Below are 19,279 nucleotides of genomic sequence, written 5' to 3' on the forward strand. Positions count from 1 at the left end.
TTGGAACAAATTGATAAACTGAACAGTAATAAGTCACCAGGACCAGATGGTATCCACTCAAGAGTTCTGAAGGAACTCAAATGTGAAATTGCAGGACAACTAACTGTCATCTGTAACCTATCATTTAAATCAGCTTCTGCACCAAATGACTGGAGGATAGCTAATGTGATGCCAATTTTTAAGAAGGGCTCCAGAGGAGACCCCGGCAATTACAGGCTGGTAAGCCTGACTTCAGTACCGGGAAAACTGGTTGAAACTATAGTACTATAGCTTAAACATTTTTTTCTCCTTTATCTATAAGAGAGCTATCTCCCATGTGCTTAAGTGTGTGAATTACAGCTAATGTACATCCTTGGATACTATAGTAAAGAACAAAATTGTCAGACACATAAATGAATATAATTTGTTGGGGAATAGTCAACATGTTTTTTGTAAAGGGAAATCATGCCTCACCAATCTACTAGAATTCTTTGAGAGGGTCAATAAGTATGTGGACAAGGGAGATCCAGTGGATATAGTATATTTAGATTTTCAGAAAGCCTTTGACAAGGTCCCTCACCGAAGGCTCTTAAGCAAAGTAAGTAGCCACGGGATAAGAGGGAAGGTCCTATCATGAATTGGTAACTGGTGAAAAGATGAGGGAAGGTCCTATCATGAATTGGTAACTGGTGAAAAGATAGGAAACTAAGGGTAGGAATGAATGGTCAGTTTTCAGAATGGAGAAAGGTAAATAGTGGTGTCCCTGAGGGGTATGTGCTGGGACCAGTACTATTTAACATATTCATAAATGATCTGGAAAAAGGGGTAAAGAGTAAGGTGGCAAAATTTGCAGATGATACAAAACTACTCAAGATAGTTAAGTCCCACGCAGACTGCGAAGAGCTATAAAAGGATCTCTCAAAAGTGGGTGACTGGCCAACAAAATGGCAGATGAAATTTAATGTTGATAAATGCAAAGTCATGCACAAATTGGAAAACATAATCTTGACTATACATATAAAATGATGAGGTCTAAATTAGCTGTTACCACTCAAGAAAGATCTTGGAGTCACTGTGGATAGTTATCTGAAAACATCCATTCAATGTGCAGTGGCAGTCAAAAAATGAACACAATGTTGAGAATCATTAAGAAAGGGATAGATAATAAGCCAGAAAATATCATATTGCCTCTATATAAATCCATGGTATGCCCACATCTTGAATACTGCATGCAGATGTGGTCGCCCCATCTCAAAAAAGATATATTGGACTTGGAAAAGGTTCAGAAAAGGGCAACAAAAATTATTAGGGGTAGAGAATGGCTTCTGTATGAGGAGAGTTTAAAAAGATTTGGACTTTTCAGCTTGGAAAAGAGATGACTAAGGGGGGATATGATAGAGGTCTATAAAATCATGACTGTGTGGAGAAAGTAAATAAGGAAGTGTTATTTACTGCTTCTCATAACACAAGAACTAGGGGCCACCAAATGAAATTAACAGGTAGCAGGTTTAAAACAAAAAAAAGGAAACATTTTTCCACACAACACACAGTCAACCTGTGGAACTCCTTGCCAGAGGATGTTTTGAAGGCCAAGCTATAACAGGGTTCAAAAAAGAACTAGATACATTCATGGAGGATAGGTCCATCAATGGCTATTAGCCAGGATGGGCAGGGATGGTGTCCCTACCTTCTGTTTGCCAGAAGCTGGGAATGGGTGACAGGGGATGAATAACTTGATCATTACCTGTTCTGTTCATTCCCTGTGGTGCACCTGGCATTGGCCGCTGTCGGTAGACAGGATACTGGGCTAGATGGACCTTTGGTCTGATGCAGTATGGCTGTTTTTATGTTCTCACATATGTTCTTGGGTAGACATGGCTTTTTTTCTACTCAAGAAAGCATGCCTAGAGCTGGGACTTGCTCAGAACTTGCTCCATGGATAGCAACTTTGGTCAGTAGAATCAGGATTCATCTCAGCAGGAGAAGAAACACTGCAGAGGCTCTGCAGCAAAATACACTGAAAATGAATTTTGACCAAGCCAGAGTTCTAAATCAGCAAAGGTTAAGTATCCAAGGATGTGCATTAGCTGTAATTCACACACTTAAGCACATGGGAGATAGCTCTCTTACAGATAAAGGAGAAAAAATGTTTAAGCTATTTTTTTTTTAAAAGCAGAGAAGTGATTTTTAAGTGACGGCAATTACTCATAAGGTATCTTGTCACTATAATTTTCAGTGGATATGTAGTTATCCAGTAAGACTAAAAATTTAAAAATATCCTTGTTTTTTCTAGTAGTAGTAATAAAACTATATAGAATAGGTCAAATTCCTATGGAGGTACAGCAGGGATGAATCTGGCCTTAAATAATAATACTTTGTGCATTTATCACGTTTTTCCATCGAAGGCTCTCAAAGTGCTTTAGTAACATACATCACTATTGGGATTTTGGATGTTTTGCTTCTAAAATGATTAGCCATAAAAAATTCAATCTTCAAGGCACTTTTATAGACTCTTCCCTGTTATTTTGGACATAAATTACTTTTCAGTTCTTGGTAACTAAAGTCCCATGGCATTTAGTGTGGAATTATCCACAGCAATTGAGAAATTAAAGTTTATTCTCATATAGTGGGGAACCTCTGAAAATGTTCCTGTATAGTGCAATCCATGTGAGACGTTCAGTGAACTCTGATCACTACTTACTAATTACAGGAAAAAATTATGTCATGAAATTGCTTCCAAAATGATGGTGGGCCCCACAGTTTATTATATACCTGTAACATCCATATTGTGCTAACACACCCTATCCTCTTATATTAGATCAGTTCAGCTCCCATTGTTGAATGATATAGTACAACATGGAATACTGGAACCTAATCCAGTCTGGACAGAATTTCTCTAGGTAGATCTAAAATTATTTCAGGTACAAAGCCCCTTAAGTTATATTTTTCTCCAAAGATAGTAAGAATTCTGCTGCTGCTGCTGCTACTTGTGAACCATTGTTTAACGGTCACTTGACTTAAAATTGTTCAGATCACTATTATGGTAGCTATTTTGTAAGGGTACAGTAATTCCACTATGATATATAATTAAAAAGGTGGGTGTAACAGTTAGATTTGGATTTTAAAAAATCATGCCTAAAATAAAATTGGCAAGATTATTTTCTCCATCCTCAGGACTAGGCCTAGACCTAAGTAGTCACTTACTAGGGCAGTCTTGCACAGCAGCTGTGGAACATTATTTTCACTGTTTTCTTTGTAATATTTTTCTGCATATAAAAATGAAACAGATTGCAACTCAGATTGCAGAGCCCTTTGATACCTCAGCCCAATTTTGTTTCCAGTTTTGGGGATGCCTCGGGGGGTGGAAGTTCTTACTGTGATTCCAAGAGACAAATACTCCAAACTCAATGGAATGTCACGACATATGTATGCTTTTAGAATCAGTCAACATGTAGGAGGAGTTGGAGTTGTTCCTTTCAACAGGTGCAAGGCATTGTGCATTGAAAAGAACTGTTTGAACTACTCATAACATTGATGAGTTTTAACTTAACTGTAACCACTCAAGGAAAAGACCAAGGTATCATTGTGACTATCTCAATGCCTTGCTTCAGTCAAAAAGCAAATATGATTTTTAGGCTGGCATTAAGGATGTGTGATAGAGAATAATAGTGCAAATGTCATAATGCCCTCATTTTGAATACTGTTCAACTTTTAATGTGTCTCAAAAAGACATAGCACAAATGGGAAAGGCCCAGAGATGGGCAACAAAAATGATTAGAGGCCAGGAAAGACTTTCCTGTGAGGTGAGATTTAAACAAGTGAGAAGTAATTAGTTCAGAGAAGAACTTATAAAAGGAAACCTGATAGTCATACATAAAATAAAGACTATTATGTGGAAGGAGTCACTTGGGCTATTGTGTTTACTGTTCCTCATAACACAATAACAAAGGGAAATTCTCAATAAATAAGTAAGGCAAGGATTTAAAAAATGGTACAAAGATGTTTTTTTCTGTCTTACAAAGCACACAATGTCTTATGGAACTTACTGCTACAAGCTATCATCAAGACAAAGAACACAGTAGGACTTCAACAAAGAATAGATGTAATAGAATATGTAAATAAACATCCTCAGTTATATATCCTAGATTAAAAAATTATGGGGTATCACCCCTTGTGCTTCTGGATATAAGTGAAGTATTAATTAACTAGGAACATGAATGAACTTTCCACATGGACATATTATTACATAAGTGTCCTTTGTGGGTGTCTCACAGCTCTTCCTGAAGCAGCTGTATAAAATGGGGCTAATACTACTTACCCACCTTGGATGAAAATTGCTGTACAAGTGAAATATACTTTATCTGGTGCTGGACAAGGCTGGAGGCAGATATCAGATTAGATGGACTACTGGACTGACCTGGTATGGCAATTTCTATGAAAACTAAACAGCACTGGAGTTATATTGTGCCTGGTGTATTTTATCTAGTATGTTAGACAACTGCTAAATTTGTAGTTTTAAAAGACTTTTAAGTAACAGGATGATGCTGGAAATTTGCAGTGAGATATTATATGTTAGCATCACAGAATCAGCAGAAAAGTATGTATAAAGGAATGACAGAATTTAGAAACTGGTAATGACCCAATATGGTGTGCAATGCAGAATGCAGGATTGTTCCCAACAGCGTATTTTCTAATGTTTTATTGAACAGCACAGTCACTGGCCAGAAAGGCCCTTCTTATTCTCATTTACATTGTCCCCTTTAAACGGCTCTAGCTGTATAAAGGGGCTGTAAAGTGGGAGGGCATTGCAATTACACCCACTTTAAGGCTTTGGCATATTGCTAAAGTGTACAGGAGCTTAGTGTGATGGAGATTCAGGTACATTTAACATCTTGGAAAAGTGCAGCCTCAATACTCATGTGCATCCCATAGTCAAAGCTCAGACACACATTTATCAAAAAGCCCATTATGTAGCAGATGGTAGAATAAAGTGGTTGTTTAAACACAATGTGACTCAGTGTAACCTGGCATAGCACATTATCATAATGTGCTGCATGTGTTTCTTCACAGTTCTGGACTAAAAATATAGCAACTAATAACTAAAAAAAATCCTGGTACAGAAACATGCCTTTTTTGCTCCTACTGGAATATCTGCAGAGTCATAACAGCAATTGCAAAACAATTGAAGGGTGGGGGGGGGGGGTGCAGAAAATGAATTATGTACATTCATAATAATATAGGTAATACCCCAAACAGAAAAGAATTAGATCTGTAATCAAGGGGATTTTTCTCTGTTATTCATATGGAACTTCACTGACTATAAGTGGCACAGAAAGAGGTGCCTCTTTCTTACAGCACAGTCATCAGACTGCAGTAGATGAAGTCTCAGGATTTACCCATGCACTGGAATATACACTATACACTAAAACTTGTATAAAATCCAAGCAAATAGAGCACTTCATAGCAGTCTGAGTGTATTGCCTGCACAGTATCCTGCCTATACTGTATCCCCAAGATCTACTCATGCACAGGCTTCTGTAATAGATGTGGCAAAGTGGTGCATTTGACTGCAGATTTTAAATATGGAATCCGAGAGGACTTACCTTTTTGGGCTATACAAGGAAACTCTAACTCTGATCAATGTACACTTGTGTAATGAGGCAGCCTTCCCGCATAAGCAGTGTGAACAAGTTTCATAAGCTAATAATTGAACGGATTCCCAGAAACCCTCTAAATAAGAATTATTTTTGAAAAGAGAAATCCACACTATCATTTGCACTACATCAGTGTCTTACTATGAGGGGTTAATATCAACTAGTTCTGTGGTTCAGATAAATTCCCAGTGGGTCAAATCCTTAGGAATCTGCAACATATTGGGCTGCAACTTTCATGAGGTCAGGCTTTCCTGTAAAGTTTCTGGGGCTTGTGATCAGGCCAAATGTTCTGTAAGAAAATATTTCTCATGGTAGCTTGGTAATTGTGCATCTTTTCCATTTTAAAAAAAATCTTCAAGTTAGGCCGACTGGTCTATAATTCCCCAGGTCTTCTTTGTTCACCTTTTTAAAGATAGATACTATGTTTGCCCCCCCTCCAGTCCTTTGGGACCTCACCTGTCCTCCATGAGTCCTTAAAGATAATTGCTAATGGTTCCAAGATCATTTCCTAATGCTGATGGGATGGGAAAAGCTGCTGGATGAGTTGGTGGAATTTATATCAGCACATTGCATTGGGGAGTTTGACGACCATTTGTAAAACAGACATACAACATGAGGGCATTTGATAGTGGGCTGCTCTTGGATGCCTAGATAGCAGTTGTGGCCAAGAGCAATTTCTTTTCACCTGAGCCTTTTCACACTGATGTGGACCTTGCCACAATTGATTCATGCAATTGTCACCTTGTGATAAAATGTCTGTAATGAGCTTATTATTGGAATAGCATGTTGAGAACACTTTTAGACCAGTTCTCTGTTATCTGTGCTTGGTTTCCAGAAGCTTCCAAGAGGAATTAAAGGCATTAGTTTTAACATATAAAGCCCAAAATGTTTTTTGACCTACTTACCTGAAAGATCATCTGCCTCTGTGTGACATATGGCCACAGTTGAGATCTGCATTGGAACTTGAGCTGGAGCTATCTCAATATCAATAAGAGAGAATTTCTGGTAGGTCGTTCTCTGAGAGCAGTCCATGGTTTTGAAACTCACTCCCCATTTTGGTCTGCCAGAGCCCATATTTGTTAATCTTCTGCAAATGATGCAAACCTCATCTTTATTCTTTCTTCTCTAAGGCTGTTGAGGAGGGAGGGTACTGAGGTAGGGTATTTTTGGATAATCCTTTGTTTAATTTATGGGATAGATACCCAGGGCACAGGATATGGGCCTATAGTCATATTTTAAAAAAATTAAGCTATATTGCCATACAGGTAGAGATACTGATTAAATGACCTTGCATAAGCCTATGTCTTGACACCACCCCAGGAAGTTGGAGGTGCAGCACCAGTGACCTCACAGAGGCATGTTCCTTAGCAACATCTCAGTGAATTAGTGTGCTGATTCACTGACCTCACAGTGGCTTCTATCTTGAAATTAGTCTAGCAAGCTAGGGGTTTTGAGCCAGTTGGCTCACAAAAGCCTGTGGCTTGACACCAAGCCAGAGCTTCTGACTCTAATAGCATTGGTAAGGTCAAAAAGACTCCATGGCTGCAGACCAATGAAACACAAAATCAAAAATTTCCCCAAAAAATCCAAACACTTTTTTTTTACATTTTTGAAATAAAACATTTAGATTTTTTTATTCAAAAGGAATTTTTGTTTAGCTATGAAGTTCAGTTTTCTATATCAAAGTTAAGAGCTCAGATGAAACAAACATTTTATGTTGGGTTGAACAAAGTATTTCATTCACCCTGAAATAAAAGTCATCCACTGGTATCAGATCTTATTGACCTTGTTTTAGTCTGGCTTTTGTCCTCCCACGAGTGAATATTTATTTCATTGTTAGATCAACTTCTGTAATCAGCATCTAACCTTAAAAGTCTAGCTTCTGACTTAATAGTTCCCACCTTTACCAAAAATTTGTCTAAATCCCTCTTGAACTAATTAATGCTTCTTTCTTCTGTTGGTATCATTGGCAGCTTATTTTATATTTCAGCCACTCTGCAACAGAAATTCTGTCTCACCCTGCTTTTGGGATCACCCTCCTTAACCATGGCCTGAGACCTCTTGTTTGTGACTTAGTTATCTCAAATAGCTTGTTGGCATCCACGTTCATTTCTTTCTTTTCTCAATCTTTCTGTGCATCAGTGAGACACCAAACCGATGCCAAATTGGTATAACATATTCAAATCTCAATCTTGTTGCCAAAATTAATGCAAACAAATTTAAAAGTATCTGGCCTTTGAAGTTTAAGAATAACAGAGGCTGTTGTAGAAAAACCTTTATACTCAGTGATATGATGGCCAAGGCCTCTGGGAGTTCTTAGTTTAAAAAACAACAACAACAAAATCTTCAGAACTTTGGGAAACCAGAGGTAGCTGAATTAAAGGTGTCCCTGTTGTGTATAATGACGACACTATAGCAAATGTAGCTGTTCTGGAAATGAAAATACTGTATTAAGTAATAAAATAACTAAAAAGTTTCTAGTATTACAATAGTGAAAACTAATCTTATGTGAAGCAAAGTTGCAAAAATCACCAAATAATGTTAAAATGTTGCTGCAGAACAAAAAACAGTTGTTTTTAATGAGGGCTAGGTTACATTTGTTCAAGATTTACACTTTGGTTTACTGGGTTGCCCAGAGGTTTAGTAAGGGGAGACATGGGCGGCGGGTGAAGCCCCGCTTCTGGGAGGCTTGCTGCTGGCTCCGCCTTTTCCGCCTGCCCTCCCTTGCCTGAAGGAGCCCCAGGCTGGCCCGAGCTGCCCCAGCCACGCTGTGCCTGCCCTCCCCAGACCCCAAGCCTCCCTGCCAGAAAAGCGCTTTGTGTCTTCCGGAAGAACCTGAACTTTTATATGCCCCATGCAGGTTCTAGGGCAGCTGAGGAGGCAGTAAGTGCTATTCAGCTTCCCGGGTTCATCAGTAATCTCTCTGGTGTCCTCAAGGTCTCCAAATCAAATCAAGCCCAGGTTTAGTAAATGGCTGAAAGTTGTTACTATCTGTTGGTCATTTGGTCCCTAGTTTCCAGTGCAAAGATGTCACAAAAACAACCACCATTAATTGGAATTTTTGGCGGTCTCAGCAGAAAGGTTAAGGGCTTGATACTGCAAGGAGGAGCTCAGCAACATGCAGGTTCAGACCCTAAATGAATATGGAAACTAAACTCTCCTTCCTAGTAGTTGTTCTTCTAGGACAGGCATGAGATACTTTAGTGGATATTTGCTGAGACTTGCATTGCACCTATTCTATGGCTTAATAAGATTTCTCTCTCCAAGGCTGTCTTATCTGTCACCTCTGATCAACCTTAAAATCCACACAACGTATAGACGATGCCTAGTACATTTCTTATAGCTTCAAAAATCGTCAGCCAAGTGCTTTCACCTCAAACTATAAAATAAGGATACATTTTAATAAGAGAATGTCAAATATGAAACCAGGTCAGAGAACCAAGTGACAACCAGGAAGAGTAATTATCACTCACTTCACCAGCAGCATCAGTACACGCAGAGGTTCTCCTGTGGATCAGGTAGTTCATTTTGGTTTATCTGCCATATTATGTAAAGTAAGATTCTATCAGAGAGAGATTTCAGTAAGAGCAAATACTGATACTTTGTAGAAGCTTGTCAGCAGCAGCATAGACAAGATAAACAGCCTCCAGACAAACCAACCCCATTGAGTCTTCCACTTGCTGAATTTTAGCAAAATAAATGAGAGAGAAAAACTACAGTTAAGATGAGAAGTTAGTGGAACCCACTGGGAATCAAGGGGCAGACGCTGCTAGAATTGAGTGCCTTTTTTGACAGAATTGGCAATTTCCTGCAATGTCTTTGAGGGAATCTTACAGTATTCAGTTTATGTAATATTGTGGGCCAGGTATTGTATGTCATTCTATGTGAGAAGGTGACCACAACTCCTCCAGAAACTATGCACAGTGTATGTGGGGGTGATTAGACAAATTCACTCATATTGTAACACCTCTAGAGAGGTACCACCACCTGGAGAGGTTTGTATATACTAGTTGAAACTGGATTCTCCAGTGAGTGACCAACAGACAAAGAAAGGTTTTTTTAGTTAAATAGTCTGAGTTTAAACTGACTCATGACTTTCTTTCTGATCCAGCAAATCATAGATTATTAGGGTTGGAAGGGACCTCAGAAGATCATCTAGTCCAACCCCCTGCTCAAAGCAGGACCAATCCCAAAATGGCCCCCTCAAGGATTGAACTCACAACCCTGGGTTTAGCAGGCCAATGCTCAAACCACAAATGGACAGGACCTTCTATGAAAAGTTGGCGTGGGAGGGAAGGGCGGGGGGGACAAGTCTTCCTGGAAAGGGTTGGAAAGACTTGGGTGTACTGAGGCCCCATGAGACCATTGAGTGACCTCAACTAAGCTCTTAGCATGCATATAAGAACTTGTATTGTTTTTTATGTTATACATATTGTCACCCTTACTCAGAGGTGAAAGTAAGCCGGTACGGTCCAGTGTGGCGTACTGGCAAGAGCCGGTACACCGTGCCAGACTGGACCGGCTTCTCCAGCGGTGATTTAAAGGGCCCAGGGCTCCAGCACATACTACATTCTTGGCAGTATGTTAAGTAAGGTAAGTAATCCAAACAACGTCTCCAGTTGTATGGAAGCACAGAGAATATCAAAGTCAGATAACAGATTCAGGGGTAGGGAGGGGGAATAGTGTTTTTGACTTCATCACTAAGGGTGAATGAAATTCCTTGCTGTGGAGAAGACCAGCACAAGGCCTATACACCACTGAATCCCCATTTCAGCTGTACTTTAGGGTGAAATTCAGCCTGCGCTGAAGGAAATGTATTATTATTCAGTGACAAAAGTAAAATGTTTTACTATAAGAGTGGGTTATTTCATTACAGTCCCTCCCTTGCAACAATTTCCTTGCTGTGTTGTTACTGTCATAGCGCCCTCTGATGGCAGGTGGTGGTGTTGCAGAGGACTTTGACTCTAGCCGCCCCACTGGTGGCCACTTCCTTAGCCTCACAACGGCCTGCCTCTGTGCATGTTTTCCAGTGCTTGACCCTCAGCCAGGTCACCTATAGGCTTGATCCTCTTCCAAGGTCCAACTCTAAGTCCAAATAAATATCTAAACTAATTCTTCTTCTGCCCCTTTTGGGCTACACTGAAATTCTCTGTTTCTTGGGTCCTGCAGGGCTTCACCTATTTTGCTTCCTCCTTGTGGGTTTGCCCTCACTGCTTCCTTTCCCCAGGGAATCTTGCAGCTTCCTCAGGGATTTCCCTGCTCCTCACAGACTCTATCTCAGCCTGAGATCTGTGGACCTCTTGCAGCCTGATTTCCCCAGGCCCTTCCCTTTCCTGGCTCCCCTTCCCCTAGAGTTTGCAGCTCTGTTTAAGTAGTCCTCTCACTAATCTCCCCCCGCTGTGGTTAGTCATTATAATTAAGTCTCCATCACTCTCAGCTATGGGATAGCTGTCTGGTCACAGGCCAGGCTGAGTCGGGCTTGCCTTCAAGGGTCAGCAAACCTGTGACACTTGCTATCTCATAACTCCAAAGTAAGTTTTGTGCACCACAAAAGTACAGCTTGCTTAGTGCGTTTCTAAGAACATTCCACATGGCAGGGTCTGTACGTAGATTTGGGGCAGAAAGATCAGCCCATTACTAGAGCTGGTTCAAAATTCTCCAAGGAAAAAACAGTGCTGATTAGTCAAAAACAATAGTCAAAATACATTTCACAGATATGGTCTGATTTCGACTAAGTTGTGATGAAACTCAGATAGGGTTAGAAATCTGTCTGGTTTCCTGCCAACTCACACACCCAGCTCCCCCATAGCCTGTCTGGCTGGCTGAAGGGGAGTCAAGAGCCTGGAAGCTTTGGGAGTTCCAGCTTCCAAGATCCACAGCTCTGGGGCACTCCTGTCAGGTGGGTTGCCCCAGAACTGGAGCTTCCTTTCATGGTGAATTTTGAAATCTTTGGGTTTTGTTCCAAATTGAAATGAAACCAGATTTTGAAATCTCAAAATCATCCACAAAAGAGAGTGACTTTTCTTTGCTCAGCTCTAGCCATTAGTAAAAGAACTTATTGGCCAATTTAACAAACTAATTATGGGCCTTCTTTTTGGTGTGTCCTGAACCTTACCTTCCTGTGGGTGGGTGGGTGTGTGTTCATGCACAAAAGGATAGCACACCAAAAATGCCAAACATCAGCACATGGACAATTATTTCTGTCACTTGTGTGCGAGAGTACAATAACTTGCAAGTGCAAAACCCACTGGGTAAATGAGGCTTTTGCCAGAAAATTCTATCATCTACAAGCACAGGTGTTAATGCACTAGGGGGCATGGATGCACAGTAGAATGTTCGCAAGTAGATGCAGCCTGCTGAAAACTAGGCCCTAGTTGCTTAGCATAGTTTTCCTTTCAGCATTTGATTATCCTTTTGGGGCCAAATATGTTGTAGCTTCTTATCTGCATATTGACATGGCTGATAACTGCACAGAGCATTCTCTTATTGCTAACCTAGTTTATAAATAACTATTTTAAGTTGACTCTGGTAGATAGCACATTTTAAATTAGGTTTGAGTAGTCGGCGTGAGGGAGAAGACAGATATTTACTTTAAGTGTAATATTTTGGACATTTTTCTCAGTAATATCAAGCAGCAAATAGACAAATACAACAATGCACTTGTTTCATTGGCTCTGATGTTAGAAGAATGGGCCATGCTAAGCACTCTTGTGTTGCCTCTTTGCTGTTCTCACATGACATTCCCTGTCCTTGACTTCTCCCTTCCCTTGAATCAGTGCTGACTGCCATCATAGCCTTTGGGCTTCTCCAGGACTGCTTTCAACTGAGCTAGTCTTTTTTATTGTTTCTTACTGTCCTAGTTTTGTGCCTCCCTCCCCACTCCCCTCCCCTTTAAATTCTCCAGCAACTTTGACTAAGCTCGCAAGTGTGGCTAAAAATGCACAAGCCTTTTTAAAAAGTGGGAATTTTCTACACCATGCAGGATTCCTGGTAGAATTCTCCTACCTCTAATGGGTGTCAGTGAAGCATTTTGAGGGGCCCGTTTATAACAGTTATAACCTCCTGCTTCTAAGCATTCTGACACAAAATGTTAGTTGCAATGCACACAGTAATTCACTTAGATAATATATTTGTGTATAATAGCAAAACAATTCATAATAGCATTGTGGTCTCTCCAGTGGATACAGCTATCATGAGGTAATCACACCCTCAGGGGATTAGAACCACTCATCTGTTCCGCATTCTCTATCACACCCCAAGGATGCGATTATCCCATGCCAGTAGTCGTATTCCTTGTCATGCCTTACTGCTTAATTGTTACATCCTTTAAAAAAATCAGGTGAGATATTGTTGAAACCACTTTAGGATAGTGTGATAGCTTCTGAGCTGTTAGCTATGTATATTAATTAACCCTTTTTAGAGAAAATCCACAGAGGCACGCTAAGATACAATGTTTTCTTTCCCTCCTTCCCCAACCACCCTCCCGATACCCTGGTGTAGTCTCTCTCCTGGTATCTCATGCACTGCTCCAGGGTGTTCATGTCAAAATATACCAGCTGAGAATGCAGGATAAGAACAGCCAGAGGCTTTCTTCTGGTCCTCAAGACATTTCAAATCTATACATTCCTGATTAGTATAATACCCTGTATCTTCAAGAGCACAAATATTTTTCTTCTGGTCTCCGAATGGGCAACTTATACAGCAACTCACAAAATCAGTATTATAAGCAGAGGCGAAAAACCAGGAAAATACACCAGGGAAACAAAAACTATAACATATATTTACTTTTTACATTGAGAAACATTTAAACAATTCCTTAACATTTATAACTGCACATCCATTTGGAATAATTGAAACTGAAATGTTAAAAGAAATTACAATTTGCTAATCCATTTACAATGGTATAAATTGCTTCTCATAGCCAACTGCCAGGCTGGCTGCTTTATTTAATAACTGTAATGCTAAAGTTCCCTGAGGCAAGGACATAGTTATACCACCAACTGTGGAAGGTTTTACTGAGGTCCCCTGGCTATTGTCCAGGTACTGTGTGAGAGCTTAGCTGAAAGGTTCAGTTGCATTCTTTCTTTTACAGATGTTGCAGTTGTTATATATTTTAATTCAAGCTAATTCAAGATGGACTAGAAAGCATATAAACAACATATCTTACCAAATCAGGCTTATTTATTACTGTACAACAGTGACTCTGTGACTATTATAATAAAACATGCATTGCTTTTATATTTAGGAGCCTAGAACTGAGGAATTATGACTTTATTCACCAGTAGAATCATCGAAATTAAGTATGAAAGGATTTTCTAGAGGAAATAGTATCTAGAAAGGTAGTGCAGTAGCATAACCATTTGATAGACACTTCTGTCTATAATACAGTTGTCTATGAAGCTTATTCCCCTGGGTCTTTCAAGAACATCAAGAAGCCTTGAGGGTTTTCTCTCCGTTTAGTTCCTCTCCCTCCACAATGACCCACATTGAGCTGAACTTTCTCTTCAGGCTGAGGGCTGGACACAGCCCCCTTGGGCAGGCTCCCGATCTCCTTTATGCTGCTTTTACATTGGTGTAACTCCAGTGGCTTCAGTGGAATTATTCCTGACTTTTATCAGTCAGGAGAGATCGAAATCCAGCCCATTCAATCCTTGTCAGTTTGAATGTACTGTCTTGGCCATTTACGATTAACTAAATATGATATTTAAAAACATGCTGTTCATATATTCAATATCTTTGAAAAATCAAATTATTCATTAACCTTCCTAAAACCATAACATCAAAGATAACTCTGCTGATTTTTTAGACAATTGTATTTCTAATATCTATTATGTATGTATGCTGTATGCAGGATTATGTCTATTTTTGTATACAAAGAAAATACATTTTTATTTTCAGCAAAATTGTCTGTAGGTCAAGCTCTAAAATTGTTCTCAAACAGATAGTATAATTAAGGGTTTGACCTGCATGATGGAAACAGATTAGATGAAGCAGAGGTTAATGCTACTCATGCCCATTTTTTTCCTTTTCTGCTTATGAAAGGAGTGTTTACTTTGAACAGTGTTTAATTTCTGACGCATTCACCTCTGGGGTAGAGACTAGAGGTAAGTGAACTTGCAGATAGTAAATTTGCAGTTATGGAGGGAGTTCTTCCTATGTGAAATAACTTGATTCCCGCTTTTAATATAAAAGGTGAGCAGAGATTAGAGTGGACAAACCAAGAAAAATTAGGGTAGAAATCTGCTGGTATACCAAATGTTCCAAGAAGAATAGGGCTCTTAGTGGCCTTGGGAGTCTGGCAATGTGAAATGAAGCCTTTGACTTGAACGTCCCTGGTTTGAATCTAAATCTAAATTAAATTCTATCAGGAAACCTACTGCAATGTGCAGTAAAGGTTTCAGAAACTATGAAGTTGCAGAAACTTCTGAGCCCTGAGGTCATAGTATTTCTGAGTGCTATGGAGAGAGAGAGAGCTCTTATGCATTGTTTCATCATGCTACAGTGGGACAATACTGCCTAAAGAAATTATCTGCTTTGCCATATGTGGGATTTGTTGGAAAATTATTTCCATTGTCAGTCAAAGCATGTATTTAACCACTTCATTCAGTGAGAATTCATTTTCCTTTATAATGATGACTTGGTCAAGAAGACTCATAAGATGAACCCCATGTGTATATAGAAGTAAACATGCTTGAGTTTATGGGTATCACCTTATGAGCTCTTTCTAGGCAGTATCAGGGAAACCATCAATTATATATAATCACAGTGTCAAATACAACAATAAAATAATAAAGCCCTCATAAAATAATACCAAAGAATGTCATACATAACACTTACATGAATCATTCAATGCTTATCTGACCTAAGACTGAGGTGATTGACAGAGAAATACAGGTCATTATCTTCAAATCATTTCAACTATGCCTTTTTAGCACTGTGACAAGATATGGCTTGTGTGCACATTTTTCTTTAATAAAATATTTTTTTTGATCCTGTGAGAATTAATGAAATTGAAGTTCATGAAGTATCTGTGGGAAAAGGTGATTCACAAAGAGCAGTCTCTTCTGCTGGGTAGAAGGACAGTGCTTTTAATGGGCCTTTTATGACTTATGGTAATGGAGCAATTCACTTTGTAACTATGCAAACAAAAGGACAACCCCCTCCCAATGACTTGATGTGAACTGACACCCAATGGTTGTCCTTATATTACATTCTACTGACTGGAGGCAAAGGTCCACCTAGAGTATCATAAAATTGACTTGAGCATGCATAGCCATATTCTTCTCTGTTATGTGGATGCAAATCCCATGTAAGTCAATGAGAACAATGCCTGGGTAACTGTGAGCAGAATTTGGCCTATGACTTCATAGCTGTTGGTTCATCTAGCTTAAACATTTAAATTATTCAGTCTGGAGGCTGGACATAAGCACAGCAAGTCTCTGTTTTGTGCAGGAAGGATGGGGCATGGAAATCACGTTAGATAAGGATCAAACAAAATGTGTCATTCATGGTGGGTCCCTCTCAGTCATTGACACACACACTAGTTGGTGAGATGGTTGGGTCTCGAGAAAGTGAGGTAAGCGGGGTTAGTCTCTAAGATTCCTCGGAATGTGTATTTGTAAGCCTTGCTTGGCTACAAGGATGCCTGATATAATTTCATGAACTTCTCTGGTGTAACATCCAGCATGAACCTGTCCCATTTTGTTTATCTTGTGTCTGTGTCTCTTCAGTTACCTGAGCAGTACTTACAAGATAATTTTAGTAATTTGGTTGTTATTTAACTCTTTGTATTTCATGTTTCTTTTACTGTATATTTTTGGACTTGTGAATGATAAGAATAAATGCCATCACTGTGCCATTTTTCACTGTGACTATATACGGGTATATCCATCAGCTGAGGCTTGTGGAAGCTGATTATCTAAGAGAGAATCAATTCATCATGGATGGTGATGTTCTGAGCCATTTGATCAGCAGACAAGAGAAAATTTGAAAAAGAAATTCCAGAACATGGTGAAACCCTTGTCTTGTGTTGTGAGAATTAATTGATTAATTAGGTAGTTTTGGTAATGTTCTTTGAAGATAAATTTATAAGTAATATGGTTATTTATAATCACAAAGCAAGACCAGGAAATGATACCGCTATTACATAATCTTGAGCATTTCGTATAGCTTCAGGCTGCATCATATGGCCGAGAACTGAACAAGCACAGTATTGAGTGGTCTGTGAGATTAGTCTGTGACATGCATACCTGTGGAATCCAAGGTATGCTAATGTCAGAGAGGGCATTAATTTTAGACTCTCATTGTCTGAGAGAGATTCAGAGTTAGATGTCACTAAACTTCCTGAATTTCAGCAGGATATAGACAGGCTTTTAGGACCTTAGGGCACTGGAGTTTGATTCCCAACACTTCTTGTAATCTAAAGAATAATGGTAACTATTTTGGCTGTGGTGTGACTATTCTGAAAAAAATGAACGACAGAAGAGCCTTCTCTGTTTCATTAATAGCATACAGCAATCGGAACATTTTGTTAGCTGTCAATATATCTACACACTAACTTTCACTGCCTCCAATGCTGAAATGACATGCGCGGCTCACTTCCAGAATCAACTCAAGTCATATGCCGTTTTGTTGATTCCCTTGGTAAGGCCTTCAGGATAGGGACTTTGTTTAATTATCTGTTTTGGAATGTGCCTAGAACACCTTTAGGTGTAGTATAAGCAATAAAAGGTTGCATTTTGACTTACGTGAAAAGCTACTGCTGCAAGGATCTGTAACACACTTTGAACATTGTACCATATTGATCTATTTAAATCAAATATAGCAGTTTTGTATGACAGCACTATGGGTTCAGCTCTGGTTGCTGGAGTTTCAAGCTCAACAAAGTGAAAGTCACCTCTGATGCTTTTCTCAAATTTGGAGATGCTAGGAACATACCCAGTCCAAGGCCAGTGACTACAGACACAATCACAAGTACAAAATCTTATCTGTACTACACATTTTATTGAAGCAATAAGTAAAGTTATAGTTACCTATGTATATATATAAATCCTACAAAAATCCATGCAAGAATTATAACTGTAATCATTCTTACATCCTCCAAGAGATTCTGGGGTATGATGGATCTTTCACCAGATAATCATCAATAGAGGGGTGATTCCTTCTGGAGTTTCCTGTGCAGTCATCCCTGGATCTTCCTACTTTACCCAACCAGGGAAATCTTTTAATATTGTAATTCTGACACCACCTAACACCTTATGCACATGCATAACGGTTTCAACCCTCTTTTCCTTATCTGTACTTCCACACCCAATAAATATTTTGGTGCCCAGTTTTTCATAGGTTGTTTCTTAGTTCCTCTGACTCTTTTAGGATCTACACACAACATGTGTCTATGGCAACCTGCGGTCAGGACTGAACATTCAAAGACGTTACAATCCGGTGTCTTGTGGTGTTGGACAATACATTGGGGTCCATTGCAATCTACTTTTTCATAATATCACTTATTGGCACATCTTTTACAGTAATCTTGTGACATTACTGGCAGAGCCTTACCCACTCATGTTAAGCATTCTTAAGTTTATAGTCTAGTCTGGTAAGCTAAAGTCTTACAAGTCTCAGCCTGTGGGCCTTCTGTGCCAGCCATGCTTTACTTGTATACCCAATACATACTCATCACTCCTAAATACTTGTCAATCTCATACTTCTGTAATCCTACAATGTAAACCCATTTAGCATACATTGATTATATATATAATAGCATATTAATTGACCATAACACCACATAACACAATGAAAGTTAGATGATACAATGAACTCAGAGAGTCAGAGTTTAAGGCCAGAGGGGATCACCAGATTATGTAGTCAGACTTGAAGTGTATCAGAGGCCATTAGCAGCACCCAGTGTCCACGCACTAAACCTGACAACTGAAATTATATCAAGGTCTTATAGTTCACAGGAGATTAAACAATTATAGGCCACAGGGTGGGGACCAAGGTACACTGATGCCTGAGGCTCTGCAAAATCAGATAAATGATTTAGTGACATATACCCAAATAATCTTGGCAAGTGACTGGCACCCACATGCTACAGAAGAAGGTGAAAAAAACATCCCAAGGTCACAGCCAGTCTGATCTGGGGGAAGATTCCTACCTTGCCCCACATGTGGTGATCAGTAACACTCTGAGCATGTGAGCAAAAACCAGCCAGCCAAGCTCCTGACAAAGTGCTGAGCGCCACCTCAGTGAACTGGCCCACCCCATGTCACATGTCCAGCCATGGCCATCTCTGATACTTCAGGGGAAGGAGAGCAAAAACAACAACAATAGAAACCCCCCCACCCCTTCCCCACAACAAAAAACAACAAACCCAGAATACATTGGGGGAAGGGTGGGAGATAAATGCCTTTCTGACCCCTGAAAGTTGCTTGCTGAAGCCCTGACACATGAGATTTTAGGAACAGAAGACATAAAACAGAAGGGAATGCAAGGGCGGCTGTGTTCTGATCCCTGCCATCACAAGCAACCACATCATACAATCCCACTCATAAATGTCACCAGCTCTCATAAAACTAATTAAGTTGTTAGTCCCCCACAATTCCTATTGGGAGACTGTTCTAGACCTATACTCCTCTGATAGAATGATC

At 39.6% G+C, this 19,279-nt stretch overlaps 1 long non-coding RNA gene across 2 annotated transcripts in view; it reads right to left on the reverse strand.

Annotated features, from left to right (window-relative positions):
• LOC120390876 overlaps nt 1–6,936 on the reverse strand; it is a 32,263-nt gene extending 25,327 nt beyond the window's left edge. For both annotated transcript variants that reach the window (XR_005591165.1, XR_005591161.1), the window contains exon 1: nt 6,539–6,936. This is a non-coding gene — a long non-coding RNA (uncharacterized LOC120390876). The remainder of the gene's footprint in view (nt 1–6,538) is intronic.
• Between the last annotated feature and the right edge of the window lie 12,343 nt (nt 6,937–19,279).

The sequence above is a fragment of the Mauremys reevesii genome, linkage group 1 (genome assembly GCF_016161935.1).
Source record: "Mauremys reevesii isolate NIE-2019 linkage group 1, ASM1616193v1, whole genome shotgun sequence".
NCBI lineage: Eukaryota > Metazoa > Chordata > Testudines > Geoemydidae > Mauremys > Mauremys reevesii.